The sequence below is a fragment of the Pogona vitticeps genome, chromosome 10 (assembly GCF_051106095.1).
Source record: "Pogona vitticeps strain Pit_001003342236 chromosome 10, PviZW2.1, whole genome shotgun sequence".
In the NCBI taxonomy this organism is placed as follows: Eukaryota; Metazoa; Chordata; class Lepidosauria; order Squamata; family Agamidae; genus Pogona; species Pogona vitticeps.
Window position 1 is genome coordinate 22,919,049 of NC_135792.1, and position 21,742 is coordinate 22,940,790.

The 21,742-nt window shown below is 41.7% G+C and overlaps 1 protein-coding gene across 1 annotated transcript in view; it reads left to right on the forward strand.

Moving 5' to 3' along the window:
- Positions 1–21,742, forward strand: part of CDYL2 (chromodomain Y like 2) — a 65,878-nt gene that overhangs the window by 15,217 nt on the left and 28,919 nt on the right. The window lies entirely within an intron of this gene.

Genomic DNA, 21,742 nt, shown 5'->3' on the forward strand with positions numbered 1-21,742 from the left:
TTGTCACGTATTTTGTAGAATTCGGGATTTACCAAATTAATTGTGACTAGGCCATTTAAAGACATGATTGTCCATGGATATCCTTCTCATGAAGTACAGTGGTGCCTCGCTTAACGAGTGCACCGTATAGCGATGTTTCCGTATAGCGATCCCTTTTTCGGGATCGCTATACGGAAACATACCTGATCTTCGCAATGGGGAAAACCCGCATTGCGAAGATCGGGTATTGCGGCGGCCATTTTGGAGCCACCGAACAGCTGTTCGGCGGCTCCAAAATGGCCACCGGAAGACCGGAAATGGCTGCCGGCAGCCGTTTTCATGCCCTGCCCTCACTTAGCGAGGGCGCGAAAATGGCTGCCGGCAAGGGGAATCCTCGCTGAACGGGTAAGTAAGCAAGGTATTGGAACGCATTAAACTAAGTTTAATGCGTTTCAATACGTTTTCCCTACCCGTTTAGCGACGATTCCGCATAGCGAAGGTTAATCCGGAACGGATTAACCTCGCTATGCGGGGCACCACTGTACATTTTTAAATATTTGAGCTCAGTTATATACTGTATTTCCGTTGTTCAGACCTGATCAGTCACCAGAACTTCTAATTCATTCTTGCAATAACTAAGGTATAGCTCAGTTCACATTAAGGTTGCAATTTAAGGAGAGATAACTTCACTCCTTTTGTGGTGTAATTGTAACTTGTACTTATGTGGATGTGGCTTCCCTCCTTGAAGGTGGAGGTATACTCCATGGTTGCATTATCTTGTAATGCTACCTTAAGATTTGTTGTAGGTGATGATGGCAGGGAGTATCTTCTTGCATGCTCCCACAGCTTGTGGCACTTCGTTGTTTCTAATAAAAAAATTATTTCAGTTATTCTTTTAAAAAAATGACATAGCATGGAGTTGTTCTAAAATGTAATTATAATGGCAACAAGCTGTTTGGAAATATAGTTGTAACTAATTATTTTTTAAATAGTACCTTTCCAAGATGTTTCCCTAACAAAGGAACTGATCCTTTAAAGTAGAATGCTGACACCTAGGTTGTCAAAAACACAAGATTATACAATCTGGGTATCTTCAGAGTATGTTGTGCAGATGAGAGGGAAGATCAAACCTTCCCCTGTTTCCTGTTTCCATACCTCCAGTGTAATGTGTGAAGCTAGTAAAATTTACAGAAAGGACAATGCGTCACCAGAAGGGAGAGAAGAAAAGGACAAGTCTAGAATTGGCATGCGGTCATTCCCAATGCAAATTTGGAAACCGTGGCTGTCCATTATACATGGGAAAAATACAGTAATTCCAAGAATTACCAAGAATCTCCATTAGAGATGTTTCGTTGCTTAGTTGTTCATTCTGCGACTGACGAGCAGAAGGCAAAAGGGGAAATATCTTGATTAAGAAGAATTATTTGTGTCAGACAAGGTGATGTGAGAATTATCTTTTATTTACAGTGGTGCCTCACTTTACGAGCGCTCCATTTGACGACGAAATCACATTAAGTTGAAGATTTTGTGATCGCAAAAGCAATCGCAAAATGATGTTCCCTATGGGGGAATTTCGCTTTGCGATGATTGGTTCCCTACTTCGGGAACCGATAATCGCAAAGTGACAATTTTCGGCCAGCTGATCGGCGGTTTCAAAATGGCCGCCGGATGAAAAACATGGCCTCCCACTGTTTTCTAGCATGGATTCCTCACTGCACGGGCAGCGAAAATGGCCGCGCTATGGAGAATCTTCACTGGATGGTGAATTTTAAGCCCATAGGAACGCATGAATTGGCTTTTAATGCGTTTCTATGAGCTTTTTAAAATCGCATAATGTTTTCATTCGACAGCGATTTTTGCGGAACGAATTAACGTCATGCGAGGCACCACTGTAATTGTCAGTGATAGCCTGTGTGTGATGTTATTTGATTCTGGAGTCAACGAGTGATGAATCAGGACATCTGAACTGGCCATTGGGTGTTCTTTGGTATTCAGGGCTAGCTCAGGAAGAACATCAATCTATTAAAAACACATCTCAGATTTTTCTCAAATGCAGTTATTCATCTGAGGCAGAGTTTGGAAAATCTAAATGAGCCTCACCCGCAGTTTCCCCCCCCCAATTTTTTTGGATATACAGTGGTGCCCCGCATAGCGAGGTTAATCCGTTCTGGATTAACCCTCGCTATGCGGAATCGTCGCTAAACGGGTAGGGAAAAGGTATTGAAACACATTAAACTTAGTTTAATGCGTTCCAATACCTTGCTTACTTACCCGTTCAGCAAGGATTCCCCTTGCCGGCAGCCATTTTCGCGCCCTCGCTAAGCGAGGGCAGGGCGTGAAAACGGCTGCCGGCAGCCATTTCTGGGCTTCCAGTGGCCATTTTGGAGCCACCGAACAGCTGTTCGGCGGCTCCAAAATGGCCGCCGCAATACCCGATCTTCGCAATGTGGGTTTTCCCCATTGCGAAGACCGGGTATGTTTCCGTATAGCGATCCCGAAAAAGGGATCGCTATACGGAAACATCGCTATACGGTGCACTCGCTAAGCGAGGCACCACTGTATTTACTTTCTGACCAGTGTATAAGAATCTGTAGTTGTGTCACTATGTCTGTTTAGAAACCACCACATACACTCTTGGGTTGTTATGCTAATAGAAGTGAAGTCATAATCAGCGCAACTTGTGATGTGCCATGAAGAGGTAATGAGTTAATGCTGAGACGAGCTATACGCCAAACAATTGTAAAATCCAAATGTGGGGGGAATCATTTTTTTGTTTGGTTGTTTTGTTTTGTTTTGTTTTTTAATCAAAGGAGGGATTGTGATCACGAACTGCAGTTGAAAAACTGTTCTTTTGTCCATTCATTTGCTTTTGCACAGTGTGGCATATTCTTGGCTGTGTATAATTCTTTCTCTCGTTATCCAGTATATTATGTGAGGGGGTGGAGAAACATTTCATATCTTATTTTATGACATCAGTGTCTTGGTAGTATCAACCTTTTCTCTCTTCTTTTGGAAAAAAAAGGAATGTATTGTTCGTCATATCGAAGAGCGCAGAACTTAGCAGGCGTTAATATCCAGTCATGTCAACACAAAAAAACATTTATGGGTCAATAGGCATATACCGAGATGTTTGTATCCACTTTTGTTTTGCTTGGATTAGAACAAAACCCAGCTTTAATTTTGCAGAGTAACTCTGCGATTTAAGAACCATTTGTACCCAGGAAGAAACAGAGAAGAAGGATACCCATGTCAGCCATGAATTCCAAACTCTGTATTGCGATTATACCTGGGACGTGGTGGCGCTGTGGGCTAAACCGCAGAAGCCTGTGCTGCAGGGTCAGAAGACCAAGCAGTCGTAAGATCGAATCCATGCGACGGAGTGAGCTCCCGTCGCCTGTCCCAGCTCCCGCCAACCTAGCAGTTCGAAAGCATGCAAAGGCGAGTAGATAAATAGGTACCATCTCGGTGGGAAGGTAAACAGCGTTCCGTGTTTAAATCACACTGGCCATGTGACCATGGAAAGATTGTCTTCGGACAAAACGCTGGCTCTATGGCTTGAAGAGCGGAATGAGCGCCGCCCCCTAGAGTCGGACACGACTGGACAAAAATTGTCAAGGGGAACCTTTACCTATTGCGATTATACACCCACAAAGTCACAATCTGTGAAACTTTTTAAGATTTCCCAGATCTTTTCATCAGACAAAAAAACATGCAACAGAAGTCGGGGAACAGCACAATCCTGGGGTCATTAATTCACTTGATTATCTAATATTTCTGTATTTGGGTTGCTAATAATAACGTGTTTCCGTTGCTGTGGCTTCTGCACTACTGTTGTATTTTGTGCTGCAAAATTAAAATATATGACCATACTCACAGAAGAGCAAGCACGCTGATGTGCACGGCCTCAGGGGGAGCAGTTTCTGTAGAACTCAAACCTTGCCACTGATACAAAATTCATCATTGCTTCCAAACACACCTCCTGGCTCTGAACAAGCCAAAGAACTGCAAGTCACATTTAAACGCTGGTTTCAGACCCTGGCTTGTTAATCAAACAACAAGCCAGGAGTTTGGTTCATGTATGTGTGTACATCTGCATGTATGTATGTATTCCTTCCTTTGTGGAGTTTCCCACACCCTGTGTAAGACGAAAAGTCATCCATTAAAGAGTTTCTGTGTGGAATCATGTCCTAAACAAAACAAAACAAAACAAAACAATGTAAACAGTTCACGGGCATCCATTTATGATAGTGTGAAAGTACAAGCAACCCACTGTGTCAGTTCCAGCCTTCTGCAAAAATAAAAATGGGGGGTGGGGAAGTTCCAAAACAATGAATACTTAGTAGGAATTCTTCCTCCCTAAAATGTCAAGGACACTAAATAGTACAAAAGAGGAAATGTGACCAATACAGAGTGTATTCAAGCTGGTAATGGTTCAAGTGGAAGCAAAGAGCAAAGGCTGGCTTATGTTTCTTGGGTCAGAAGCAGATCTATTCATGAGCATGTCAGATAGCCGACTAATTTAATAAACCTCATTTGATGGTTTAAACTTCCAGGGTCATTGCAGTAGCGAGTAACCTCAGTGCCTAAAGGAGGAGCTTTAATTCTTAACAGTTTTCTCCATGTTCTTTTCTGAAACCTCCAATTATATTTCCATTTGCTACATCTCATTACATATTCTTTACTAAATCTAGTTGGGAGTCAGATTTAGGATTAGTAGATTCATAGAATAAGAGATTCCACATCTTGCAATATTCTCAGTCTCGTAGCACTAAACTTGACCATCCCAAAAGAAAATGAACCTGCTTAAGATCATCAGGAATCCTGCTAGCTTCACAGGTGTGTTTGGTGGGGACACAGGAGAGGGCCTTCTCTGTGGCTGCTCTCAGACTTTGGAACTCCCTCCCACTGGAGGCCAGGCTTGGCCCCATCTTTACTCTCCTTCCGCAAGCTGGCAAAGACCTTTCTCTTCAAGCAAGCTTTCCCTGAGCGATGGGCTGTCACAGTGGGGTTTTTAAGTGAATTGTTTCACCTTACTGGTTTGAATGTGTTTTGGTGTTGCTTACGTTTTTTGTATGGTATTCGTTTGATCCTTTTTAGTATTTGTGTACTCACCATTGTCTTTTAATGTTGTAATATTGTCCTTTTAATGATGCAAAGGCAGGGTAAAAAATACTTGAAACAAAACAGATCAATAAACAGAGTCAGCTGCCTTGAATCTTCTTACTGGGAGAAAGACGCCCTATAAATAAGACAGATTAAAAAAACTAACTAACTGTCCATCTCATCTGTCCATTTGTTGTTTCCTTAAGTAGTAAAATGTTTCTGGCCAGCCTAGTCCCAAGTTCAACCAGTTGTGAACTGCATGCATGCTGCTCTTTGCATGTGGAGATGTCAAAAATCCATGCTCCCCTGTGCATGTTGAAAAATTAAGCCTTGTGCACTGTATGATGACAGATGAAAGAGGAAGCCACCTGCTAGATGTTTCACAGTCGGACATCACTGGTGGCCATGCAAGGTAGCCGTTGGGTGACCCTCTATCCTGCCTGTGTGAGCTTTGCCTAAAGCCTTCAGGCTTCTCTCCCTTGAAAGAATGAAGGTCAGCATGCTGTGTCAGAACAGGGGAGGAAGGAGGTTTCAAAACGTCTTAAGGGAAATTCCCTGCTAGCAGTTTCCTCCTCCAAGGGCATGAAAAAAAAAAAAAGAACGATCTTTCTGCCTCCTTCTTAGTACCCTGGAAGACTGGATGTGTGTGTGTGGGGGGGGAATCTCCACCAAACTGCAGCCACTCAGAACACATAATTGAAATGTTTTAACCTGCTGCAAGGCACTTCTTTGGAAATGAAGGAAGCAGAGGGCCCTGCGATTTACACAAAAGTAAGCCCCACTTTGTTTAGTGGGACTTACTTCCAGGTGAGGAAGCACACAGCGACAGGGGAAACGATGAAGGAGAATAACTTGGGTTTTCACTACCACGCCACGAATACCATTCACGCTGTTTTTCAGTTTCAGTTTATTTCCGTATTTTTATTTCTTTATTTCAGTTTTGCTTTGTTCTAAGTATGCCAACTGCTTTGAGTGTAGGGAAGGGAAGATAAAGGTTCCCCTTGACATTTAGTCCAGTTGTGTCCGACTCTCGGGTGCGGTGCTCATCCCTGTTTCCAAGCCGTAGAGCCAGTGTTTGTCCATAGACAGTTTCCGTGGTCACGTGGCAGTTTCCGTGGTCACGTGGCCAGTGCGACTAGACACGGAACACCGTGACCTTCCCACCATGGTGGTACCTATTTATCTACTCGCCTTTTTACATGCTTTCGAACTGCTAGGTTGGCAGGAGCTGGGACAAGCGATGGGAGCTCACTCCGTTGCGTGGATTGGATCTTATGATGGTGGGTCTTCTGACCCTGCAGCACAGAGGCTTCTGCAGTTTAACCCGCAGCGCCACCACGCCCCGTATTAAAATAACCGACTGTTAAAAACCTGCCTAAAATGTATGTTTTTTTAACCTATCACTAGAAAGAGACGAGGAAGGAGGTCAATCTAGTCTCCCAGAGGAAGGCCTTTTACAACCAGGGAGATGCCACAGAGAAGATGCTCCCTCATCTTCTCAACCATCCATGCCTTCAAGAAAGTAGGATAGAGATGGATCTCCCATGAATACCTTAAGAGCTGAGAAGACTTCAACTGGAGATCCGGTCCTTCGAATAAACGTGGATTTAGATGACCAGTTTCCATTGCATTTTCTACCTAGCTGGCAATAAAGAAGCATGTTTGCTGACCTACAATAGGAAGCATTGGTTTGTTCATTCTCCTGTTAAAAGGATGAGGAGAGCGGGATTAGGCACTTATTGCTCAAAGAGAAGGAGATCTTTTAAAGTCCCAACCCTACATTACTCCTTTACTCGCAGACACTGTGGCTAGTTCAAATTTTCTTGTGCAAATGAAAGGAAAAAAGATCAAAAGCACTACAGGGATAGGAACACGGCTGTTCACACTAGAGGTACACGCTGGCTGCATGTCCTATCACCTGGGTTGCAACTTGCGCCTAGTGTTGAGTTTTGACTGTGCAGGTTTTCACTAGGATGTGTGGCTCAGCATGAAGCGTTTTGTTTTGTGGGCAGAAGCAACTGGTTGTTTTTTTAAAAAAAAATCCAGTTGCTTGCTATAATTACTTTCCAATTGCATAATTAGCCCTTTATATAGCAACCAGCTAAAAGGTTTCGCTAGATCGCTCAAAGAGGAAGGGAAAGGTCAGGAACAAGACTTGAAGGAGGAGATTTTAAGGAAGAACTAACAAATCCACCCTAAACACTTTATTATTTTCTCTTCCTTTCCCTAAACCAGTAACATTAATTATTTCAAGCTAAATCTAAAACTGAGGTGTCCAGGCCAGCATCAAGGACAGGCTTGGGAGTTTGATTTCATTAACAAAGTGGATCAAGTCATAAAGAATCAGAGCCAAGGAATGGACCACAGATGAAAGAGGACTCTAGCTATAGGTAAAGGTAAAGGTTTCCCTTGACAAACGTCCAGTCATGTCTGACTCTAAGGCGCAGTACTCCTCCCCTTTTCCAAGCTGTAGATCCAGCGTTTGTCCAAAGACAGTTTCCATGGTCACGTGGCCAGTGAAAACTATACACAGAACGCTGTTTACCGTCCCACTGTGGTGGTCCCTATTTATCAACTTGCATCTTTACATGCTTTCAAACTGCTAGGTTGGCAGGAGCTGGGACAAGCAATGGGAGCTCACTCTGCTTTGTGGATTCAAACTGATGATCTTTCGACCTTGCAGCCCAGAGGCTTTATATACTGTGGACAACATCAAGCAATTTTTCACCAATCTGCTGTGCTTCAGCAGATAAGCTTTTTGATCATGGAAAAAGTGGAAGGTTTTATGAAGATCAAAGCCTCTTTTACTTTCTGGAACATTTTTGGTCGGATCATTGGAAAATGATCAACGCTATTGTGATCGTTACAAAAAAATCATTTTAATCATTTCTGACCATGGAGATGGAGATGATGTCACCCAAAGTAAAGCTTGGCTTCAAGAGAATTCTAGAATTCTGTGTTTCTTCTTTTATAGTGTGCTCGGTGAAATTTCTTTTCTAGAATCGGATGATAAAATCTTATAAAGCAGAACTAAAGGACACTGTAGCCATTATAAATACAGTAACGAGAACTGTTTAAATAACTTCAAAACCATGCCACCTTACTTTCAAGAAGCTAAAGCATTGTAGATGCTCAACAGAGAAGAAAATCAACCACCGCCCAAAACGAAAGAGAGAAAGAGTATATTTTAGCAGAATAGATGGATAAAAAAACTGAAACAGAAACAGAACAAATGAAAAAAATTATATTTTGAAGTAATCAATATAATTTTTATTGAAAAGAACAGGATATTTTCTGAAAACGATGTCATTATCACTGCTTCTACTGATGACTCCAGATTTGGGCATGTAAATCCTTTTAGCGTCTTAGGAGTCACAGACCTCACAAACTAAGAGTTTTACCAGCAAAGTCTGGCCACTGCAGATCTATTTCCACTTTTGACTGCTGCAAAATCTCTCTGAGCACCCCGTTGCCTTTTGTGAGTTACCGTTTTCAGTTTTCACATAGATTGGTCAGCCACAGAAAGTTTCAATGACTTACGAGTGCTTAACACATTTCAGTTTGTCTCACATTTGAAAAAGAAAAGGCAGCTAAATCTTAATTTTGATCAGTATTTATATTACTTTAATTTTAGGAAAAGCCAAAAGCTGCAACTCCTTTTGAAGGACATTTTTGCATGCTGTGCAGTTTTTTTCTCTCTGGAAAGGTGCGTTGTATGCATGCCATTCAGAAAAGTTTCTTACATGTTTACACAGCATCATGTTAGAAAAGAGGCTTGTTATGCAGTAAATATTTTATAAGTTAAGGACTCGTTCACATTGACTTCCCCACGAAAGTTGTACATATTGTTCCCAGCACTGCTCTTCGTGAATACTGTAAGATCTGCTGGATAGCTCAGTGGTTGAGGTCTCTGGCTACAGAGCCAGAGGTTGGGAGTTTGATTCCCTGCTCTGCCTCCTCAAGGATTCGACTCAATGATCCATAGGGTGCTTTCCAGATCCGCAGTTCTAAGATGATGATGAAGAAGATAGTTGTGCTGTGACATTCTCTTCCTCTGTGTCGAAACCTGTTTTGTTGCACTGGTGTTATGGTGCAAGGTGCATTTGGAAATACAAGTGCTAGATTTTAACATTTGGTAGGATGGAATACTTTGCTTTACACTTTTTGGTATCCCCTTAATCACTTTGTCCTTGACATTATTTTTTCTTAGGGCAATAAGAGAGTATGTCAGTCATTTAATTCTTAATGTTCACGCTAAATTTCCTGTTGACCTTTACGCAACCATTATGTAAAGTAACACACCCTGTTTATGGATCAGGAGTGAAGGGAAAGGTCACAGTATTTTCGCTCCCACGGCCTGGCCTTTATGTCATCACCACCAGGGAGGGAGGGGGGATTGGCTGGCAGTATGCCCCTCCTCTTCCAGAATGCCCCACATTGAAATGTGGCCTGCACCACTTGGAAGGCTGCTTGGAGTGATACATTCAGCTTTTTGAAACAGAAAACAAAAATGCAAAAATTTAATAATGCCCTCGAGTTGAACTGCTGCTAAGTCCTGTGGCTTAGCAGTCAACTGCACTAGAGTACACCCATTGAATCAATAGGGAATTGGTGAGTCAACTCCTCCATATGTTCCACCGATTCAAATGGATGCACTCTAGTTGCAACTTCCTTTAGCATGTTGTTGTTGTTGTGTCCGACTCTTCGTGACTCCATGGATCAGAGCACGCCAGGCCCTCCTGTCTTCCACTGCCTCCTGGAGTTGGGTCCAATTCATGTTGGTCGCTTCGGTGACACTGTCCAACCATCTCGTCCTCTGTCGTCCCCTTCTCCTCTTGCCTTCACACTTTCCCAACATTAGGATCTTTTCCAGGGAGTCTTCTCTTCTCATGAGTTGGCCAAAGCACTGGAGCCTCAGCTTCAAGATCTGTCTTTCCTTTAACATAGCAAGCTGCAAGTAGAATAGGCCCATCTGAATCAATGGAACCTACAGGGGAGTTGACTTCCAAATCCGCATTGATTAAATGGGCATACTCTACTGCAACTTACTATACTATGCAACAGAAGTTCAACTGCTGAGTGACAGAAGATGCGTTATCTTTTAGGTAGTGCACATTAAGTAAAATCAGCAAAGAATAGTAACTTGGAGATAAAATAAATTATACAGTAGAAACACTCCCATTTATGTACTAATGCATTTAAAAATGGGGGGGGGGGCGTTAAATATCAATAGCTTGATATATTTTTACTCTCTTTCCCCTCAGCATTCCAGATAGTATATATTTAAATAATCTGTTTAAATTTTAGAGATAGATTTTGAATAATTTAATTATTTACCATTATTAGGTGGCTTAGGGACGTGGTGGCGCTGCGGGCTAAACTGCAGAAGCCTGTGCTGCAGGGTCAGAAGACCAAGCAGTCATAAGATCGAATCCACGCGACGGAGTGAGCGCCCGTTGCTTGTCCCAGCTCCCGCCAACCTAGCGGTTCGAAAGCATGCAAATGCAAGTAGATAAATAGGTACCACCTCGGTGGGAAGGTAACAGCGTTCTGTGTCTAAGTCGCACCGGCCATGTGACCACGGAAGATTGTCTTCAGACAAAAACGCTGGCTCTATGGCTTGGAAACGGGGATGAGCACCGCCCCCTAGAGTCGAACATGACTGGACAAAAATTGTCAAGGGGAACCTTTACCTTTACCTAGGGATGTTTAAAACATATTTCAGTTTAAACCTAGTTTACTGTAAGCTTATTACTTTGCTAAACTAACCTAAACTAAAATAGGAAAATAGATAATAGACCTGACCCCTACCGGCTTCAGCCTATAAACTGAACTTTCTTACTTCATGAAATCCCTACGGAATCTGGCTGTTAAAAATAAGAATGACTTTTGTATTCTCGAAGGCTGGTATCCCCTTATTCACTTTGTGAATATTATTCACGAATTATTCACTTTGTGAATTGCTTTCCAGGCCTTTAGATTCCAGACAAAAGGTGACTTTTGTCTGGAATCTAAAGGCCTAGAAAGCAATTCTGAAGGAAGAAATACATTGCATGCTATTACATTTCTTTACTATTATCACTAAAATTATAAAGCTGTCTTTTGAAAGGTGGAATGTAGATAAGTTATATAAGAGTGATGTATCTGGGCAAACAAGGCTGAGGCTAATGTTCTGAATCATCACAAAGCGAGAGAGAAGAAGGCATATTATGGTTTCTCTCTCTGTAGCTGAGAAGGTGCTGCATAGGGAACATGCCCACAGTAAGGCAGGAGATGCTGTTCAAATAAACTAGCCTTTATTAAGAAAGTTGCATTCCAGATAGAAACCCTGATTCTAATTAGATGGACGTGTGGCCAAGAAGGCACACACACAGTGGATCAATGACTTGTCTGCTCCTTAGAGAAACAGAGAATGAAGATGGACCCCTAAGAGTGTCAGTCTAACAAAGTTACAGGAGGAAGTAGACAATCAGAAGATCAAAAAGATAAGCCTGCCTGGATGTTTCACTCCCATATCCCCTCGTTTGGGCTCAATAGATGCTAAGCGACAATGCTCGGAAGATGCCAAGCCAACAGACTTGAGGGTAAGGTCCACTGAAATCAGGAGCACTCCTGTGTAAATACTGTATGTGAGTGCAGTGCTTCCCATTAGAGATGGGCAGGAATCAAACTGTGAACTGGGGCAGGGAGGAGTCCCAAACTGGGCTGGTTCATGGTTCGGTTCGTGCAAGCCATTTAGCAGAAACCAAATGAAGTGCTGAACTTTTTTCTGCTTGCCGCTTCATTTTGCCACCCGCTTGCCACCCCAATCCAAAGCTAAGTTGGAAATTGCCAAGCTGAGTTTGGAAACCAGCCATACGGAACTGGGCTGCACACATATTTGCGTGGTCTGTAATTGAAATCTGAAATTTCCTGTTCTGTCTTAACAACCGCTATCTAGGATGCAAAAGGGCTCAAACTCTTTAATTCAAATAAGTTGATGGACAAATAAGGTGCCGTTTCTGTAGCTCCCTATTACCTTATTCTCTGGAAGAAACTTACTAGGTCAGGTGACACCATCAAATATTTCATGCAATATTTTTAATATTGTAATACTCTGATTCCTCTTCAGATCATATAAATATTGTGTTTTCCATTTTAAAAAAACACTGTCAATTAACTAGAGTATGATGGAAATACATAGATTTAATGCCAAATGGGAACATATTTGTTATAGAGAGTTTATATCTCATTTGCAATTTGATTGCTGTTCACATCTGATATATTTCAACATTGTAAACATGTTACATATTGGACATCATCTGCCTACTTTCTCAACAGGGCATTTTGAAACAAAGAAGATTATCTGTATATCATTACAGGTAGGCTATATTGTAGGTGACCCCAAACACACCCAAATTTAGAACAGATCACACGAATTGAAAAGACCTGTCTTGCTTATCTTAAAAGACAATGTTTGGTCCCGTCTGCTATTTTGTGCATAGAAAGAATTCAGGCTGCAGGGGCTGAAATATTGTTATATTTGTTATATGACTGAATATGTGTGGTACAGGCTAGCCAGCAGAAGCTTTGTGAAATGGAAAATTGTATACATTCATAGGCAGGGGAGGGAGAATTTATACAGGAAGGTCACAGAAATAGATTAAAAATACATGTTTTCTTTAAAGAGTAAAAATAAAACAGTTTTGCTTTAAAGAAAGTAATGACATGACAGTCCTTCAGAAAGGGAGATAGTTTGCCATATCTCTTCAGTAAACATTCTCTTATGATTTCTAAGAACAGTCTCGTCATGTGCTTTCAAAGGGGAAATGAGCTCTATTTTCTGGGGCAATCTGAATCTTTCACCCTGTTAATTAGGATTCATTTAGCTGACTCCTAGACAACTAGTTATTTTTTTTAACTCCCTACTGGCTAAACAGGCTTATCAGAATCATACTTGCAAGACGAACCTGTGTCTGATTATTAAAATGGAGACATAAAAAGAATATTTTAAAAATTTAAAATATTGATATTGAAAATATTTTTTAAAAATGTATTTTTTAAAAGAACAGAAAACAGATCCTCAAACAATTATCGTATTTTTCTAAGACGACCCAAAGTACAAGACAATGCCCCCTTTTCTAACCCTTAAATTAGAAAATTTGCACAATCGCACCCCTTTGATCCTGCTGACCTTTCATGGCTGCTTTACCCTGTGGCTTTGCAAAAGGCAGGGAAAGCTGCTGCCTTCTGTGTATAAAACGACCCTCAATTTTTGTCTAATTATTTAAGTAAAAAGTGTCATTTGATACACGGAAAAATACGGTACTTGTAGAAGCTGTGAAATTACTGTTTTTTGCTTTGTGGCTGGGGATGCTTTTACTTGATGTTAGCAGAGTTTTGTTGCTTGTATCCTGTCATAGTTCCAAGCTTTCCACCTGACTTGTCAATATACACTTGTCTGGTATGTGGTGCCCAAGCCTCCCTAAAGAGCGCTTAGCACTCAGTCAGAGAGTTCGACAGGCCACTTACCTACCACCTTAGCACTTAGGCAAGTCCTAAGACCTCAGCAGTGCATAGTGTAAGCCCCTTGAACAAGTCTGACCTTAAAAGAACACTTTACATTTACCCTATAAGTTGCAAGTACAGACGCATGGGCTTTGTGATTCCTTAGAACTCACAACAGCTCAGGTAGGTAGGACTCTTAATGCCAGCTAGTTTGTGGCCCTCTCCACTCCCTGGATTTAGCCAGACCCTGCTGTTCAAGAGACTCGTCCTTTTGTAAGAATTTATATTACTGCTTTTTATTCGAAAAATAAAGTTTCATAGAATTAATTTATATTGCTCAGGCTTTAGCATAAAGAACATAGTCGAAGATTATTACAGTTAAATAAAATAATTAATCCTCATTATAATAAAAATCACCGCTAAGGTGGGCTAGCCCCACCTCCTTCTTTCTCTTTACTTACATTCTTTCTCCTTCAAGCCACATGCTCAAACCATCAAGTTCTGTTTATCTCCCATCATCATGGAATCGAACTTCTCCCACATAACCCATCATCCATTTTCAACATTCTCTAACTCCTCCCTTCTTCTTGACACTTCATGTCTGTTAACGAATTAGCCTCAAGGGGCTGTAACACCTTCCTCCGCTGTCAATTCCCATGAAAATCCTGATGTTTTATCTTTCTCCAATTAGTTCGGAATTTTGAGTCTTCCACGGGCCTCTTTGTCCAATCTTCAGCTTTATCTCGAACCACACTGTACCGATCTTCAGAAAAACACTCTCACAGCATTTAGAAAAACACATTCCAATGTCCCTCAAATTATCTCCACACAAAACCGATCTGACTTCATCTTGCATTTCTCTGACTACATATCCCGCACTGCTTCAACTCCATCACGTAAGAAAAAAAGTCAAATATCCTATGTGCCATAAATTCGCTTCTGATGTGTGGTGACCATATGAGATAATAACCTCATATGATCTGGTTTATGAATGTAGGATATTGTGTTTCTGTATCCACAATACAGAACACCAGGAAATGGTCTGATATTTCTGCACAATAGTGTGCCCACATTGCCAGTAGGAAAAAGGATGTCAAACAAGGGGGCAACGTGAATGTTGACGACACCCATGGCAGCAGTCAAAATGGCCTACATTCTGCAGGACACCCTGTTGTGCTCAGTACCATGGAGAAGTAGACACCAAATGGGAAAGTCCCAGAACCCAACTCCTGTATTCATCCGTTAATCACTTCTCACCCAAACACAAAGCAATTGTGATGCCTGTTTTTCAACAAATTTTCTAGGTATCTTTTGCTTGGAGCCACAAAGTCGTCAAAATGCCTAGAAGAAATGGATTTGAAGGAAGAGGGGGAAGCAAGGATGAGAAGACCAAGGCAGATCTATGAGTTCTAAGCTTACCAGTTCTAAGCCCATAGAATGTGACATCACTAGGATTGAGGGAATGCCACCACCACCCTGCCAAAAAAAGAATGTGAGAGGGTAGAATTGATTTTTCTGCTGAAGGATATCTGGCAGACAGACTCAATTTGAGTGCTCTGTGTTTCAACGTTTTGCCAACATTTTGGACTAGGTGGATAACTGTACAGTTTTTCCCTCTCATGGCTCAGCCATGTTAGACTCCATCGGCAAATGTGTTTGGATAGTTTTAGACGATTTGATGAGTGCAAATTACTATCGGCTCCACCAGCTTAGAAACATTCCCACAATCCAAATGAATCCCCCGGCAGAGGCAGAAATAAATAAATCAAGCACTTAGAACTACACATGTGGGTACGTTAAATAAAATCCTAACCTTATAAGCCTTTGTGGCTTTCCTTTCAACAAGGACTCGAGACGAGCTTTGCAAGTTAAAGCTTCATTAATAAATTAAGTCTCTACATTCCCAAAAGGTGAGCAAAAAGTAAATAAGAAGACTTTTTGGAATATTAATTATTCCCAAATAGTTCAGTATGCCCTTTGTGAGATTTTTCTTTCCTTTTAAATACATGCTGGCATGAGAGCAGAAATGTGTGCTAGGATGCATGTGGCACTTGGTAGATCCAGATAAAAATATTCACCTGATGTGATCCACACTTGCTGGACTCAAGTTGTGCACACTACCTTGGCCATGTCTGATTTTGGAAGCTAAGCAGGGTCAGACGTGGTTTGTACTTGGAAGAGAGACCATCAGGAAATACTAGGGATTTCCAAGTAAAGCTAAGAAGGAATCGTTCTTGTACTTCTGTAAATCTACTGCAAGAGATGATACTAGGAAAGATTATCTAAAAGTGTGACTCATTATAAGGCAGAATCCCATCTTCCAAAGATGCTCTTGGACTACAGCAACCATCATCCCTGGTCAGAGGCCATAAGGCAGCTGCCTCAGCTCTTGTGATTTACTCTAGAATCCAGATCACCACCAAGTTCTACAACAAAGTCCTCTGAGAGATAAATTGTACCTCTTCCTGCTGTCTCCTAACCAGCCTGAGGTTCAGTTAGAAAACATACCAGCAGTGTGAGGCTAAATATGTGTTGGAAGAAAGACAACACATTACATGAAGTGCTGCTGTTGTTGTTTAATCATTAAGTCGTGCCAACTTCGTGACCCCATGGACCAGAGCACGCCAGGCCCTCCTGTCTTCCACTGCCTCCTGGAGCTGAGTCAAATTCATGTTGGTTGCTTCAATGACACTGTCCATCCATCTCGTCCTCTGTCGTCCCCTTCTCCTCTTGCCTTCACCCTTTCCCAACATCAAAGACTTTTCCAAGGAGTCTTCTCTTCTCATGAGATGGCCAAAGTACTGGAGCCTCAGCTTCAGGATCTGTCCTTCCAATGAGCACTCGGGGTTGATTTCCTTTAGAATTGATAGGTTTGTTCTCTTTGCAGTCCAGGGAACTCTCAAGAGTCTCCTCCAGCACCACAATTCAAAGGCATCAATTCTTCGGCGGTCAGCTTTCTTTATGGTCCAGCTCTCGCTTCCATACAACACTACAGGAAAAACCATAGCTTTGACTATGCGGACCTTTGTTGGCAAGGTGATGTGTCTGCTTTTTAAGATGCTGTCTAAGTTTGTCATCGCTTTCAGCAGGCGTCTTTTAATTTTGTGTCTGCTGTCACCATCTGCAATGATCATGGAGCCCAAGAAAGTAAAATCGGTCACTGCCTCCATATCTTCCCCTTCTATTTGCCAGGAGGTGATGGGACCAGTGGCCATGATTTTAGTTTTTTTTATGTTGAAGTGCTAGTTCCCTTTTATTCAGCACTGGTTAGGCCTCATCTGGACACTGCGCCCAATTCTAGACACTGCACTTTACAAAGGATGCAGAGAAATTGGAACAACTTCAGAGAGGGTGACAAGGATGATTCTGTGACTGAAAACTGAACCCTATGACAGTGGTTTCCGACCATGAATAGCATAGGTATCCTTGGACTGCAACTCCCAGAAACCCCAACCAGCACAGGTAGTAGCAACAGCTTCTGGGAGTTGGACTTTGAGGGCACCTGGGCTACCAAGGTCGAGAACCACTGCCCTGTGAGGAAAGACTGAAAGAACTGGGCATGTTTAGCTTTGAGAAAAGAAGAGGAGGAGATAAGATAGCATTCTTCCAATGCTTGAAAGCTTGTATTTTACAGAAGAGGGGAAGGATCTGTACTCAGTTATTCCAGAGTTCAGGACACATAATAATGGATTCGAGTTACAGGAAGCCAGATTTCAGTTGAATATCAGGAAAAAATTCGGAACTGTTAGAGCAATACAACAATGGAACCAATTACCTCAGGAGGTGATAAGCGCGCCAATGCTGGAAGCATTCAAAAGATAGTTAGACAGCTATTTCTCAGATATGCTTCAACTTGGGTTTCTGCATTCAGCATGTTTGAACTTAATGGCCTCATAGGCCTCTTCCGATTCCATTATTCTACGATTCAGTGAAACAGCCCAGAAGGGAGAGTGTATGATGAGCTGCCATCCTTGATGGATGCGTTGAAAAACACATTGTCAAGGCTATGCAAAATATTAACACCGAGATGTCTCCAGGTTGTGAAAGGATGTGAACATTTCCAATACTGAATTAATTGATTGATTGACCTATTTTGGGCAACCTTTCGGGTGTTCATAATAACTGGTGTTTTAAGTTCGGCAGTTCAGCTCAGTTTGTTGATTGCCACGACGGGTGTTTGGCGGTTCAGCGTCCATCCTGCCCCCTCCAGCAGCTGCCCACTCAGATGCAGGATTCCGGCTTCCCTGCCCCGCCTCCTCTGGGCACTGCTTCTGAGTAGCACCCACCAGAAGGGGCAGGGTGTCCAACCACCGAACACCTGTTGCAGCAGGAAATGAACTCCAACAAACCGATAAACCACCGATCCGTGCCAATCTCCAGACATGTTTGAATGTACTTGATGCAACATATACCAAACTGAAGAATAATATATTAAGAGGGTGAATGTCCTTTATACAGAAGACTCAAGACAGTGACATGGCTTTTCAGCATAAGGAAAGACCATGGATTGGATTTTCCAGTGGCCAGGGCTTAATTACTGAGCAGCCATGTCGTTATTAACAATGAATCCAAGACTATAAATGCATCTACACTACAACATTATAGATGTTCAGTAACACTTAGTCTGCTAGAGGTTTTTTTCCCCTACAAAATCCAACCCTTTGTATTTTGCTATGGAACTTTGACCTTTCTCCTGTAAGTCTGGCTCTCTTGTCAGTGTATTAAAAAAATAATAAACCAACTGTCATTGAGCGGCAGAAGCTATTGTCCAGCTACAAAAAATAAACAGATTTTATACTGTGGCTCCTTTGTACGTCATTAAGTATTTCCTGCAACGGAGTCGTAGAATCACTCAACACAATCCCTCTGCATGCTGAAAGTTAAACTAGACATGGTGTTGAAAGCAAGAATGTACTTAATAGTTTTGAGAGGTTGGAAAAAATTAAAGCAAACATAGGCACAGGACCTCAAGGAGGGGAAGTAACTCATTTTCTTCCCGCTCCCATGCGTTAGGTGACATTCCCCCTTCCCAGAGATTCCTAACCTTTCTTTGGTCAAATAGAGGTTTTGGGAGAGAAGGTGGCTTTCATCACCAGAGTAGATAAGAAGAGAACACTCATTTCAGTTTTCTCCGTGTTTTTCAAAACAAAACAACCCTTCACCATACAACTGTAATATCAACACAGTTGGCACCCTCTGATACTGGAAGCGAAGCAAGGTAGGATGTGGCCAGGACTTGGATGGGGGAGCTCAAAGGAATACAGTGGTGCCTCGCTTAATGACATTAATTTGTTCCAGCAAAATCGCTGTAGAGCGAAAACATCGTAAAGCGAAATCAAAAAACCCATTGAAACACATTAAAAACCGTTCAATGCGTTCCAGTGGGCTAAAAATTCACCACCCAGTGAAGATCCTCCATACAGTGGCAATTTTAAGCACCTGGTGGGCATTTTGAAAAACCGACAATCAGCTGTTTTGATCGTCGTAATGCAAAGAATCAGTTCCTGAAGCAGGGAACCGATCTACGCAAAGTGAAAAAACCCTATTTAAAACATCCTTTTGTGATCACAATTGCGATCACAAAAACATCATCATGAAGCAGATTCATCGTAGTGCAGGGTAATCATTAAGCGGGGCACGACTGTATTATGTTTCTCTAGGTAATGGTAGGAGGGATTTCTCCATGAAAACTTGGTCAGAGTTGACAGTGTGGAGTTAGATGGACTGAGGCTCAGACTCATTACACAACAGCTTCTTCAGTTATGTTGGACCACATCTTCTTGGACTTCATCTCCAATCATTCTCCAGCCAGCAGGGGTGAGGGAGGATGGTAGATGTAGCCCAACATTTCTAGAGGGTGGCAGGCTGAAGAAGGCGGAAGTAACAGCTTCCTGTCATGCCCATAGCTTCAGATTAAGAAGAGGTCTTGCAAAATTACTTGTCCTTACCAAGACAGGATATCTTGATCTGTCAAGACAGCTTGTGGTGAAATCACTGAGCCTGCAAGATTTCATGGCTTCAAGAAGAGGACAAGATAAGGAGCACTTTTTTTCCCGTCCAGGTTTCTGCCGTGTACACAAAACATCTCTGTAAAAAACTACTGTGCTTCTCTTGATTGAGGTAAAATACACATCCAAGAACTAGGTGATGAATCAAAAAGGATTGAACAACCCATCCAGTGCTTCAAATTTGTTAAAGGCCTTTGCAACTAGGCAGGAGGTATCCAATTTTTATGCAACTCGTGTAACGTGTGAAGCTTATGAAATCTGGCACAAAGACACCCACGAATGCAGGAACGTCTTCAATATTTTCAATAATGAAAGAAAAATATCTCACCCTCTCATAGGCTAAGAGGAAAAAAAATCTGCTGCCTTGTTTTTGTAGGCAAGAACAAGACAAGCAAAGGTTTACATTCCTAGTTCAGGTGTTGTGCTCTCATTCCAGGGGAAGGAGACAACCCATTCTGTTGTGTGGTGCCCAGATTCCAGAGCAAGTATGAGCATGTTGTATTAAGCACCAGTTCTGCTAACTACTGCTTTTCTTACCCTCCTCTTGTACAGCATATTGGTGTTTAGCAAAGAATTTTTGCATTGAGGGAAGATGCTCTTGCCAATCCCAAACATAATATCACATATCTCCATTAGCCCTACAGTCAAATATAACAACAACTCCTGCTATATGGAAGATTACAGATGTTTGCAAATTTGTGGAGGAGGACTGATGCAAAAATAGATGTCTCTTCTTTGCAATCTTATATCAAATGCTGTCTTTCATTTGCTTCTTTCTTCTCTCTCTCTCTCTCTATGTAACAACAGACACAAGAAGCACATGACACTGTCTTCGAAGCAGTAAAAGAGTGTGGTCCATTAAATGTTCTTGATTTGGCTTTTCATAGTAGAAATGGCCACCAGGTAGAATGGCAATATCATCTTATTTTAGAATCCTCTTTGAATAGCAGTAAGATTTCTGGGTTGCCTTTCCACCCCGTTTATTGCCTGGAGAGATCCCGCTGTAGAATTTCTAAGATTAGATTCTGTCATTCTGTGACAGTGGAATTTTATATTCTACTTTTTTAAAAAAAGAAGGGCATCTGTAAAATGATTAACAGTCACTATACAAAAGTGGCCCAACAAGAACATATATTTTTTTGTATGACCAAATGAAAGACAAATACTTTTGACCTATGAAGTCCATGACTCAGATGTGAGACCTAACAGAAGTTCAAGACTGTAGAAAATCAAAGGTCACCCAGGAGACCCACTTACCATTAACACCTCATTTCCATGCCAAATGAAAACTATTCGTTATGCTATGTGCTGTCAAAGCGATTCGTACTTACTGCAACACTACTAGGGTTTCCGAGGCAACACGAGATATTTAAAGAGTGGTTTTACCAGTGATAACATACATAACCCACCTTGAGCTTCATGGCTAAGTGGGGATTTGAACCCAGGTCTCTTGAGACGTGGGTTCAAATCTGCCCAGAGTAGACCTTTGGTCTAGATGGTCTAGACCGCCCAGAGTTGACCTTTGGTCTAGATGGGCGTGATAGAAATCACTCAGTAAATAAATAAATAAATAAATAAATAAATAAATAAATAAATAAATAAATAAATAAATAAATAAATAAATACTCTGTCACTCTGTCCCTAGTTAAGTGAAACCCCACCCTCCACCCTTGTGCAGCAATCAGAAGATGACATGACTATAAAATAAAACATCCCCTGAAAATAAGCCCTAATGTGTGTGTGGGGAGGGGGGGGTTGAGCAAAATTTAATGTAAGACCCTGTCTTATTTTCGGGGAAACACGGTATAAATACTTTAGTAAGTAAATTATTGGTCTGTAACAACTGTTAGCCATACATTTGTGGGGCTTTTTGAGTGGTAGGCCAGTGGACAAAGTAATCTCATTTTAGTCTCATAAAAGACCGGTTTCCAAGGGATATACTCCAATCCCAATCCATCTGTTCCACATGGATCTCCCTTTGGAGTGCCTCTGGGAAACACATTTTTGTTTCAGAGAGTTTATTTATTTATTTATTTATTTATTGGACTTATATACCGCCCCATAGCGCTACAAGCACTCTTTACTGATTTTTCTTGATCACTATCTGTTCTTCTGAGGAGTGTCACTGTATGTACTGTAGTGGAGAGCATAATATAAATTGATGG